The sequence below is a fragment of the Dermacentor silvarum genome, chromosome 6 (assembly GCF_013339745.2).
Source record: "Dermacentor silvarum isolate Dsil-2018 chromosome 6, BIME_Dsil_1.4, whole genome shotgun sequence".
Classification (NCBI taxonomy): Eukaryota; Metazoa; Arthropoda; class Arachnida; order Ixodida; family Ixodidae; genus Dermacentor; species Dermacentor silvarum.
Window position 1 is genome coordinate 54,547,009 of NC_051159.1, and position 13,655 is coordinate 54,560,663.

Genomic DNA, 13,655 nt, shown 5'->3' on the forward strand with positions numbered 1-13,655 from the left:
ACTGGAAACAGCGTCATTCCTGCACAAGCGCCATGTTCCGCATCGTGCTGAGATACAGGCCGTGATTTTGTGCTCCAGTATTTACCCAGTCTTATTTATTTATTGATTTCAATACTTCTAATGCCACGTGGGGCGTTACAGAGAGGAGTGGGTCTAAATACAATAATTGGAAATCGTGGTTTTGAAAGATGATGGAACGGGGATGCTGACAATGGAGGCGGGGAGGCGGTTCCAGTTTCTCGATGTCCTTGGAATGAAGGAATAAACCTGTTGGTTTGTACGTGAATTTGGGACGTGGACCTTGAAGTTGTGATCGGTGCGTGCTGAAATATAATGAGGAGCAGCGAGTAGTGCATTCTTGAGGTGATGATTGGTATAGTATATTTTGTGGAATAGCCCAAGCCGCGCCATTTTCCTTCGTGTCGTAAGGTCAGGGAGGTCAAGGAAAATTTTCATTGCAGTAACACTTGCGGTGCGACAGTAATTAGAAAGGATGAAAGGGGCGGCTCGGTTTTGCAAGAAACTATTATTTCGGCTGCGATAGCAAATTAGCCGTGAGCCATACGAAGTAAGGGTAGTACTTTTATCAGCCGTATCAACTTGTAACAATCGCTTGCTAACTAAATTAACAGGCATGGTGTCTGCGCGCACAGCAACGATGAACACATGTCACCCGATGACCACGGACACTCGCTGTCAAGATACGGCCGCGGGCCCGCGCACCCGCGCGCAGCCGTCGCATACGCAGTTGCAGCCGGAGTAGAATACCGCCTAGTGCAAACAAGATGGCGCCGAGTGTTCTTAGCGAAGCGCGATGGAGGAACCCCGCTGGAGTATATGCCTCATACATATATTGTTTCGACGGTGGCCATACGTTGGGTCGCTATATTGACTCAATGATAAACGTATTAACATCAAGAGCCATTGTGAGATAAGTTCCCCCGAATGTCTTAGTTCACCGACGGAACTCAATACGCCTGCGCGTATTAGCAAGCAAGTTAAATGGCGGCACTCATCAGAACGATGGTTTTCGGCTGTAGCAAGAGCAGATGCATTTAGCAAATAAATTTAAAAATTGCGGTTTCAATTAGCTTCTATTTAACCGTTTTCCCGGCTACCTTGGTCACTACCGTGGCGCATGGGGCTTCAGTGCCGAGAGAACAGGGTTCGAAGCAAACCATCCGACCAACTTGAGTCCCTGAACCCATTGTCTATTGTCACTGAAGCTTGTGTAATCTCATTGTACGCACGACGCGAATTGCGTAGTGCTTTCTGGAAAACACACGGGCACCAGCGATTACTCTGGAAGCTTCGATGGCTCATGTATAATTGCCGACGCGCTTGACCGGCAGTTCGGATTTTAGTCGATCGTCAACTGTGTTCACCGCAATCGTTGTTCTTTGAGTATAGCCTGTTTTTCTGGGCACAGGTTCGCACAATGAAGAGTTAGCTTCGCTGTTCACGGTTTCGATACTGTGTTATTGGCCTGTGGTAGTGTGGTCATACGTGAATTCCTTCAACGAACCTCTTTCATGCTGACTTGGGTCACATTAAATGCGGCACCAGCTTGGTACAGTTTTTCGAAGAAACTGTTTTACGCCGACATTGAGCATTCGGGGTGTGTCACTCGGTCTCTGTTAGTCTTCAATGATCCTCGTTGATGCCAACTTGGTGGCTGTGTATACGGCAGTACGTAGGTGTTTGCCGCACTTCAATGAGCGTCTTTAATGCCAACATTTCTAAAAATTTTGTGACAATGTTGGGCATGCCGACTGTGGCACCTTTCTGTAAAGAAAGAAGAGCAGTAATTTTTGTGCGATCTAGTTACGATGGCGTTTAAAGATATGGCACTTTACGAATGATGCCGCCCTACTTACAAGGGCTGATAAATGGTTCCAAACGCTTACTTTCGGTTGCAGGAAATCTTGAACGTATTGAACGTTGTTATCGCAGGAACCGCCCGGGAACAGACAACTACACGCAAGCACTCATGTGCAGATTTTACTTAATGGTACAAGTACCCTCTGTGAACGTGTTTTCTGAGGTGGTAGACGAGATAGCTGCATATTCAGCGGACGTGTGAACGTGCGCAGAGGAGAGTGACGTTCTGCGCCACGTCACTGACAAGGGTAGTCAAGGGAATACTGTCCTTGTCTGTAATGAATAATTACCAAAATATTGCTTCGTTCTTGCGTAGGCGCTAAAACGCAGTTTCACTTCGGGACCCCGTTTGTAAAAGAAGAAACTGTACTCGCCAGTTGTTTCATTTTGGCTGACATCTTAGAAAATCAGGGAAAATAGAGCTGAAACATAAAGTATACAGTTCGGGAAGTCAACGCTAAAAACGATATGTCAGATTTGCAATGTTCATCTGCGAGGCTATTCAAAAGCAGACAAATTATCTCAGCGATGCCTAAGCATCACTTAGTCAGCCACAATACCTTAAGTTCCTTATTGTTTTTTGCCACCTACACAGTGTACCATGATATTACAGGCACCATGCTTTAAGAGAGCAGGAATTACCACTTGTCATGGAACCCGCGTCCCGTAAACCATTGTGCTCAACTGTATCTGGTTAATACGTGTTATACGTGTAATAGAAGCGTGACAAAACGTGAGGTTGACTACCAAAACGACAGGCAGTATAACATGCGACCGCTGTCTCCTCGCGACGGCGCTGAATTGCAGAGCGCAATGTTGCCTTTGACGGCGTGCTCCCAGCAAGTGCGTGCCTATGTGGCGTGCCGTGAAGGGAAAAGAAAACGAAGTAGTTGCTCAAGCGAAATTACGCGAACTAGGTAAAAGAAGGCCGTGCGAAAGGACGCTGCGAACCACCTAGCACCATAATTCAGCACGGTATGCGCTCGCACATGCACAGGCTCGTCATTTCGGCAATCCCACGCGGGGTTGTCTGCGCAAACACTCCTAATGGGAAAACGAAAACCATTAGCGCGCATGGTTGGATAGACTATCGACTAGCGTTAAAGTGTAACGCGTAAGGCTAGTGAAGCGTTACTGGCCGGCGCTCCGCACGGGCGCTCGCGACATGCCTTGCACTTGCGGCCTGGTGGTGCGGTACTTCAGTGCGGTGAAAAGTTCTACCGTACCCCGCTCGCTATACTTGCATGCACGTACAACGCAGGGGGTTCGTTTTTGCTGACAGAGAGTGGAGAAGAGCCTTCTTGGACCATGTGCTACCTTTCTGGAAAGGCAGCGAGGGGGATTCCTGCGATATCGCTTCTTCTGCATGAAGAAAACATACATTGCTTGTTTAACAGCAGTTCTTCTTCCTCGTGACAATGCGCGAACAGTGTAGCTTAAACGCTTGAGGCTTTATGGTTACTTACTGTCAGGAGTTGTGCTTGATGTCAGGCAATACTTCCCGAAAACTCATTAGAAAAAAAGAAGAGCAGTATGCAACTTAAATCTATTTGTGGATTCGCCGTATACATCGTCAAACGAAGAGCTGTATAGTTCCATTAAAATCGTTAAAAATGGAATGCTAGAACATTGTATTGAGATCTGGATGCCGGCCTGATTAGAGTACTGCTTTACCTGACAAGTCTATTTCTACCATGGATAGATACATTAGTAGCATGCACGGCAACCTGAAACAATCTACAGCAGCCCAATGTTCGCGAAAGCAAGAAAGAGCACAGGATGCAATGAGTGCACTTTGGTGAGACTACAAGTAGGCCACAGATACTACATGAGCTTTAGGTGGGTGACGTATATAGTGAATCTCAGGTAAAACAAAGAAAAATTGGCAGCGTCAGAAGAATCATAGCACCCTAATATCTAAGAGATAACTAATGGTAAATTTCGCCTCAACGCCTGACCTGGTCCCTTGTGGTGGTCAAGCCTGGCATTGCGGCTGGTTCATGCGTCGCCCTGACTGCGCATTCATACGTGCCGTGCGACACCTCACTTCATCGATAGATCATCACTGTTTACTGCCTGCAATCTGGGCACGCGCAAGCGATAAACCTGGTGGAACGTCCGTGGCTGCATGCTCATGATACGTCATCTCTTGAAGGAATTACCGTGGTTTATCTATTTCTGAGGTGCAACATGTATGCCTCGTGAACTTGTGGTTACAAATGTACGGACATGGCCAACGATTAGTGAGATTCGAGAAAAGCCGAACGTTTAATTTGTTACAAGCGAAATTTAGGACCAGTTTTTGTCTACCGTCAGAAAACCACACTAAAGAACCGCGACTGCTGCGTTCCCATTAAAACATACTTGGTGCAAAACACACCTTCAGAAGTGCGATCCCAGCAGCTAAAGGTTCTAGGGGACGTGTAAATGGGAATAATGGCTACATGTTCTATGAGGTCACATATTTTGTCGTTCTGAGAAGGTAGAGGTGGCAGAAATCGATTTCTGACGACGGCAGAAATCGTCATTGGTGCGTGTCTTCAAGTGGTTTTCGGTAGCTTTCTGTAGGCGTCTGAGAAAATTACGACAAAAGAAAGTTTCCACCACTGTTTTCTGTACTTTACACTTGCTGTTGCCCTCTCAGGTTGAAGGAAAACATGGAAACGCTCTCCCGTAATTTCATCTGTCTTCAATTACGAAGAGTAGAATGTGGGATATTCTGTAAGAACAATCTCAGCGAAACCTCACGATCAGAGGCTTTGAGCTGTCCAACAGCGCCATCCAGCCCCATACTCCTCTGCGCTCGCGAGGAATCCGTTACAGGTGTCAACAGCACCATTTCGGAGAGAACTGGGCTCCACGACATCCATATATAGTTACAGTATGCGCAATGCCATCGTATACAGTCGAAACCGGATATATCTAATCTGAAGGGGATCACAGAAAGGTTCGTTATACAGGTTATTTGATATATAAAATAAAAAATTTATGCATAACTTCTGAAGGGGATTTTACTGGTCTCCTATGTACAGAATATGGGGGTTCAATATATCCGAGTTCGACTGAATATGTAAAACTGCCAGTCATACGGCGTCTGCGCTACGCATTCGTTTCACCACGGATTGAAGTCTTATAGCGCCGCTGTATAAACTCCGGTGGGGAGATCGGTCAACGAACAACAAAGAAACCACATTACTGGTGGGTACTCAAGCCGTGTCGTTAAGAACAGAACGCGCTGCAAAATTTCTGCCAGATTAGTTCTCGCAATTGCGTGTACACGAGACCACCGGCAATACGATACAACGGCCCAAGAGTTGCGCAACTGAGCGTGTTCTTTACGGGTTTGATATCAAGTCCTCCCTTGCGCTTCGCATAGGTTTATCCCAATTGCTCATTTCTGCCTTGCTTGCCATGAGAAATGAACGTGCCTCGTTTTACCGGGCTGGCATCAATCACAGGGCAACCTTTATCTGAAAGCATTGATTCTGTTTTGCTCTGTGCTTCTCCTAGCGACATGACGGCACTTTATGTTTTCTTTCATCTTTCTTTTTTTGTACCTTTCTAAACCATTTTCTCCGGGGTACGCAGATAAGCAGAAGTGATATGAACGTAGAAAACTGGCTAACCATGCCCGCAAGGATAACAAATAGAATCCGACGATCATGGTTCGAGACATCACATTCTAAGAAGCGAGGGTCTGATTTCAGACGCATGACTTTGACGCATGATGAATGTCAGGGCGCATGGCTTTGAAACGGACTAGACCAGTGGAACTTCTTGAAAGATAATACAAAAATCTTGAATTAAGGAACGTAGTGAACGCCACATTTGGAAACAAAGAGAGAAGTTCCAACTTGTCCCTAAAATTCCACGAAGTCCCTGGTTTCCAGTACGCGTTTACCCTCTGCAACAATCTTTGAACAGTTTGTAAAAGTTTGTAAAACACCGTCTATAAAATTCTCTTCCGTAATGTTGTATCAGTCAATGCCGCGACCGCGGCTCTGCGCAGCATTTCTGCGGAAATACAAATTACAAATGCCGTTCGCCCGCGTAAAGCAGGTAGAGGCAGTCAGTGAAGCATCCTGCATCATTAGTATCTTGAAGCGACTCTCGTCTTTTAGAAAAGTGATATGAACCAGGTGACGTAACGCTTCGGCCCGCCTTGTTACCCCTGAAAATAGAGTGGTTAGCCTGGGTCGTCAAGAGCATATAAAGGTTGAGGCAAAGGACCCAGTCGCAAGGAACGGGAATCTATGCTCTATCAAGAAACTGTCAGCAAAACAAGCTATCATTGGGGTGGACGGGCTAATTCCGCGAAAAGCAGCTTCACAAAAGAGAAGTGTCACAGTTATGGATGCTACTGTCACATTACAAGAGCATGTAAATATTCAGCGCAGGCTAACACTATGGATTCGACTGAAACAGTTGAAAATTTATTCACCACCAACACAACTGAAGGAAAAGGATCTGGGATTCAGCTTCCAATCAAGTGGGTACGAAGTTGGTTACAATGCTATTTGACGCTGGGGCCTCTGTTTCGTTAATAGGCGAACTGCACAACAATGGCTTGCGGCAATAGCGCTTTTGTTCAAGCAAGTTGAAGCTGACGTCGTTCACGAGTGAGGAATTTCCTGTCAAACGAACGCTTGAACTGCCTGTAACCTATCAAACCGAGAGTACTAAGACATCCTCGGTGCTCTAGAAGGTAAACGACCTGCCTTCCTTTAATGAAAGTGGCTGAAGAAGATTAAACTGAATAGAATAGAATTATTCAAGCCTTGAAATATATAAGGAAGTTGGAAAGTTCCCAATCGGGACTGTAGGCCGGGCAAGGGGTTCGAAGGGGTCATTGCGATGCTTCAGGGAATGGTTTAAAAGGACATAGCTTTCGCAAGGACCAAGACCTGGAACCACACATACTTACCAAAGTGGAGCTGATTTTTAAGAGAGTGGCAAAAGATGGCTTGACTTGTGCTGTATAGGCTGGTAGAAACGGGGAGACGCGTGAACTCTACTTAATGCGGACCATATAGAAAAGAATGGAAATTGCGCACGAAACTTTTTCAGAAATAACAATTTCAGAGTATCAGTCTCAGTCTGTATAGAACAACTTATTAATAGGCAACCCAGCCGCAGACAAGAGCCACTATAGACCGTGGAGGATATGAAAAAAACTAAATAGCGTAGCTTACACTGGAGGCGCAATGCCAAAGAGACAGCGGAGATAATGGGCACCTAGCTAATCCTGGCTTTTTGGCTAGGCTATGCACTACCAAGTCATCCCCAGCATTTCCCGTATTTTATTGATTATTGATCCAATATCGATTATATATTGATTGGCCCCGTATTTGGGCTAGGCTAAGAATCACGAAGTCATCCCCAGAATTTCCCGGAATTTATTTATTATTTGTCGATTATTGATTAGCTATTGATTGGCTATCAGTTGGCTATCGCAAGGTATTGACCACGTATTTGGGCTAGGCTAATCACTACCAAGTCATCCCCAGCATTTCCAGGAATTTATTGATTAATTGTCGATTATCGGTTACCTATTGATTGGCTATCAATTGGCGTTTGTAAGGTATTGGTCACGTATTTGGGCTAGGCTAAGCACTACCAAGTGATCCCCAGCATTTTCTAGAATTTATTTATTATCGATCGATTATCGATTAGCTATTGATTGGCTATCAATTGCCTATCGATGTCTAAGCTTAAGTAGTCCCAACCATGCTTAGCTAGACTTAGGCTCAGCTTCGCTATTTCACAGGTGTATCTGCCATTGCTCTTGGACCAGTTCTGCAGTGCCGCAAGGATGGGCCCACATTTTTGGGTTCACATTACGCCCGGCACATTACGCCCGACGTAAACACCTCCGCTGTGAAAAAAAAAAACAACTTCCAGTAATATTTTGTTGTGCGTTCTTCGCTGGAACGGGAAGCTTCTGGGATGATGATCGGCAGTGATGATCAAACGCAGACAGGGAGTGACGTAGACCCTACGGACTAGAAATGTTTATAGGTAAACGTTTATAATCTGAATCATGACAGATAAAGCAAATGAATCACAGCTTCAGCACTACAGAACGCAGTGCCTCACTCTTTGGCTGTCTTAATGACTTTTAGAGCCCAGACTAAAACATGGTGCCTCACTGATCGATCGGCAAATCCGATTAAAGCCCAGACTTCCTTTTACGCAGATTGTACGGAGCCTCACAGATCCATCAACACTCCTGAAACTTCACGTTCCAACGAAGACCGGAGAAGCAAAACTGACAACGAAAGATTACTGGTGCAGCACGACAGGATCGGCAAGGTTTGCGGCCTCTGATGCCTTGTGCCTGACTCGCTGAAGAGCGGCTAGTTGCTTATATATATATATATATATATATATATATATATATATATATATATATATATATATATATATATATATATACGTTTCTGTCCACCTGTAGTCGAACAGCCTAGGCAATGCGCATTCCACTTGAGGAGCCGTTGTCTATCCTGACGATTTAATGCGAATTGATCCTGCTCAAAGTGGAGCTGTAATAATGACAAAAAAAAAACCGCGGAGCAGTGTGTTAATGAAAGACGAGCCGGCAAACGAAATCGGAAGGCACTTTCCTCGCACACACGCGAGTCGACGAAGAAATCAAGCCCTCATGCCTACGGAGAAGACATCATTACCCGAACTGAAAAAGGAAACGAGTTTACGAGGGCCCCAATACATCTATCTATAAAAAAATAAGGTCAATTCATACACGTCTCGAATAAACATACGCCGTTTCAGAAGTCAAACACGGTGACCACACCACACTGCAGCCTTATAATCATTACAAAAGGCACGCCAACACATACGTCCATGCAGCTTTGCTGTGAGAATGAAAGACGTTACAAACGGACATTATTATTAACATAATCACGATCCTTACCTCGCATATCTTCGTTGTGTCCGTTGGTACACAGTTGTCACGTTTTACTTGCGCTGACCATTTCTACCTTCGTTTACGTCGCGGGGGCAACAAAGAACCCGCTTCCCTTTTGCGCTTGATCAAGTGCACAGAGGGACACAACAGCCCGTCATGTTTTGTTAACAAGCACGAACATCACAAAGGACTATACAAAACACGAGCTCTCGCACCACAACGCCACAAAGAAAGCACATGGAGCGCACGTCCGTTTAGCTCGACAGCCTGCGCGAGAGAACCAACATTGCGCCGAAAAGCCAGAGCGGTGGCGCTGGGCGCTTCAAAGACTTTCCCCTCCCTGTAAAGCGGGGCTGGCATCGAGGCATAGAGCAATTGTACACGCCGGTAGGTCTACAGCACGGGCGTGATCTCCAGGAATCTAGCCCTTAACAGCTTCGCTGTAAAAGCGTCTTTTAGTCGCCTGTCCACAGAAAACTATCATCATCAGCATTAGCTCGGACGTCGTCGTCTTCTTCCGCAGCTGGCTGCGTTGCCGCTCATCAGTCCAGCGTAGAATTTCACTTCTCTTCTTTCGTCGTAATGGGGAGGCCGCGTTTACGGGGATATGAGCCATTACTTAAGGGAGTATGAACTATCGATTGTCTTACGTAGTGGACAGATTTAATTTTGAAGCAATTTTTTTGAGAAATCGCAAGCGACATTGGCGGGCGAATGCTGCTAACCACGCCGCCGAGCAAACTCGAGACATCGAACACGCGCGACAACGGCGCTCTGTGGGAATACCGTCAGTGACGTCTTTCTCTCCGTCGCAGCAGAACGTGTGTATAACCTCATTAAGAAACACAATGACGTAACCAATAATTGTGAAATTCTTTATTGAACCGTCGGGATTAGCCCAATGATAAAAACCGGGGTGGCACGTTTCAACTTTGCTGGTTAAACGTCTGTACGGAGTGCTTGGGCAGTGATTTTTATTACATCTGAACAAAGAGAGGATCAGAGATGGCAGGAACTGCAGAGCTCCGGAGGGACCGAGTCTGAGACGTCGGGCCCTCCATGTCCGCCATGTTCGCAAGGATGAAATAGCGCAATGTAGTAAGGTGCTTAAGGCACACTGGTTGCCTTGTGACGCTGACGTTCTGATGTGGTTTGATTAGGTTGAAAATTGCTAGTGAGATGCAGGAGCTCCGCAGGCTCCAACCAGGCCAGATCCAGAGGCAATGGGTAAGACACTTGAAACTGGAGCTGGAAAAGGTGCCCCTGCAGCTTGAGTGCGAGGGCATTGCTCTGCGGAGAGTGGAGCTCGAGGTGTCAAGGAAGCCGCCTTCGGTGTCGGAAGGAGGCGCTCGCCGCCATGTCCGCAAGGATGGAATAGCGCAATGTACTAAACTACTTAAGCCACACTGGTTGCTTTGTGGCGCTCACGTTCTGACGTGGTTCTGATGTGGCAAAATGCAACAACGCCCGTGTCCCGTGCATTTGGGGCACAATAAAGATCCCCTTGGTTGCCAAAATTAATAGGCGTCCCCCACTATGGCATGATTCATAACGAAATCTTGGTTTTGGCACGTAAAACACGAGAATTCAATTCAATTCAGAAAAAAATGGCACTGAATGTCTTTGATTGAGCATGCACCTATAGCAACCACACAGCACATATGTTTCGTGGCAGAAAATGGAAGAAGCAGACATTGTATAGGCATTTGTTCCCTGTTCGCATATCTGTCTCTCTGGAGTCGTTTGTTCTCCGAGAATAAGTAGAGACAAGGGTAACTGCTATTCTTCTACGATTAACATTTTTCAGTCGCGACTATTTGAAGATGCACGTTCCCGCATCTCGGGTCTGAATCAGTGTTTCTACAGTTACGAATCAGCACCCTAATCTAGAACAGAGGACCGTTTTCTGTTCCTCAGCCTTAAAAGATTCACATAAAGGTTTATGTATAGCATCCGTGTTCTGCTTAACACCATAAGAACCGCCTCGTGTAAGAAATAGTCAGTGAAGATTGCAAATCCTGCTTAATTTGCAGTCACGTATAGGCGCGCACGCAGCGACTGCACTGGAAATGTACCGAAAATGTGAGTGGTAGTATGAAGCGCTGGTGGTGTCTGTATGTAGGTAAGGCTAACAGCTGCCCCATAGGAGAAGTCAAAGTAGGATGATTCCAGCACTTTCATTTAACTTATCAAGAGAAGAGGGAATTTGAGTTCATGATATTGTTACGTGGAAGTCGCGCGCAACTTTCTCGACAAGTGTCACACAGGGATAATGAACAAGAAAAAGCACGAAATGACACCTTAGCACGCGTCGACGCCTACTTGTAACTTTGTATATTCAGCATTCACCCTACTGTGGTGCGAGAAAACTTCGCTATGGCGAATAACCCTGCTTACACGTATTTTTTTCATGTTCTCTAGACACCCGATCTAGCGTCATTCTAAATGACTTGTGTGCACGGTGCCAATCAGATTATAGGCTCAGTTAATTATTTTACAGGATTGACAAGCTTTCCCCAAACAAATGGCAAATGGGGTCAGCAATCGGACGGTTGTAGGGAAAAAGTCGGGGCAGCAAGATTGACATCATGCGGGCTTTTTTCTGTAAACGTTCTTTTTAATAAATTGTACTTGTTCCCAACGCTACCACAAGAAGACTCGCTGGAATACACAAGGACCGAAAAATACAAGTTTAACGAGTATGTCAGTTATGTACGAACCTGCACATATAAATGCTCCTCGCGAAGAGGCCACCAAACTGGACACTGAAATGGTAATAACAACGCGCTGCCATTGAATGCTTTTACTTTATATATATTAGGGCCAAACGAGCAGTTTAATACAGAAGGTCTTAAAATTTAATTAACTTGGCAGTGAAGTAGAATGACGATGGAGCAGCTCTACAGGACAGGCCAAGGTAGAATATGGATAATGCCTACTTAAAACGGCACGGCCTCCTATAGACCAGATCATTTTAGCCTCGCACGCAGGCTGCGGCGCGCTCCAATACTCTCGACACCAGCGCCACCTGACGCGTGGACTGCGGGAATCGGCGGACTGGTGTATGTTTATTGTGCGTGGCGCTTGTTGTGTCTTGCTACTCACGGTTTGAGTGAATAGCAACAATGTACAAAAGCTACTCGTCAGGGCAGCATTGTGCCGTCGTTGGTATTCTTGATAGAATGTGGCGAGTGCCAATTTTTTAAAATTCTGTTCGGTGCTACACTCTTTCTAACACTTGAAGCGAAAGCCTGTGCAAATTTACTCATGCATTGACTTATACATTAAGTTACACATTAGGTATACATTACCAAATGATAGGCTTTCGCTACATGTAATCCCCGTATGGCGCATACCCGCATATCACGTCTTGGTCATGGAGCGAGGTATGCGCCACAGGTGATCGGGTATAGGCATTTCCATAGGGCCACGTAACATTTGTTTTCCATCCCCGGCGACGTCGGGTTTTCGCCAAGGCAATTTCCGACTCTTTAAAGGACACCTTCGCATGCTACACATAAAAGTATCGTCTTAATAACTGCTGGGGTATTACGTGGGAAAACCACCATGTGATTATATGATGCACGCCGTAGTGGACTGTTCCGGACATTTTGACTACTTGTGGTTCCTTAACGTGTACTGACATCGCACAGTACACGGGCTTCTAGCATTTCGCCTCCATTGAAAGGCGACTGCCGCGGCCGGGGTCAAATCCGCGTCTTTCGCGTCAGCAGCCGAACACCGTAACCACTGCACCAACATGGAGGCGCCGAGCGATCAGTTTTCAAGAAATGAAAGACTAGGAAACCGATCTTGATTATGTTGCGTGGCAGAAGGAATCCCCAAGTATTCCTTTTTTTCTATTTTCTTTTTCTTTAAAAGCCGATGTTGTTTAAGCCGAGCGTTAGGCCGTAACGTGCGAACAGAAAATGTACGCCGATCCCAGCGGTATTGCAGAAAGGTTCCAAGCGCAATGTGCATACCGCTGTGAATTATCGAAGCTGAACCTGGATACTATAGCTAAGCATGGCAGGGACTACTTCAACTTAGTGCGTCATCGATAGCCAATCAATAGCTATGATCAATAATCAATAAATTCCGGAAAATCCTGGGGTGACTTGCTAGCTAGCCTAGCCCAAATGCGTGGCCAATACCTTGCGATAGCCATCATAGATATTCGATAATCAATTATTAATCAAGAAAGTGCGGAATATGCTGGGATGACCTGGTAGTGCTTTGCCTAGCACAAAAAGCCAGACTAGCCAGGTGCCCATCAGCTCCGCTGTCTCGTTAGCATTGCGCCCCCAGTGCAAGCTACGCTAATTTCTTTTCTGAGAGTGTTCAAGCAAGCACGCTTTGGTCACGTATCGTGTAGCCAAGGCTAATAGAGCAGCTTTCAGAGTTGGTTGAAAAGAAAACAAACAGTGATTCGTGGCAATATTGTTACTTCATGGCATCCTTCACTCAGTAACGTTACCGAGGTGTGAGACGCATTTCGAAAACCGCTACCTGTTTGGATAAGTTTGTCGAGGTACGAATTAAATCTAGTTTTTATACCTTGTGAGTTTTACTTCTGTCAACACTAAACTTCGCCACAACACAGTGTCATGTCACTGCAAAAGCTCTGTGACCGCACACAGCGACGTTACATGCAGCAGTAGCATGCTTATTCGCCCTAATTATCTTGCGCCACGGCTGGAACTTACCAGGACGCTTAATCTAACAGAATATCTCGCTTTACGACTCGCGAAACCAATGCATATTTTTTCCGCAAACGAAAATGCGTCGCCCTTATTGTGACTATGATAGCTCGCGCACATAATTCGGTTGATATTAAGTTATCTTTTAG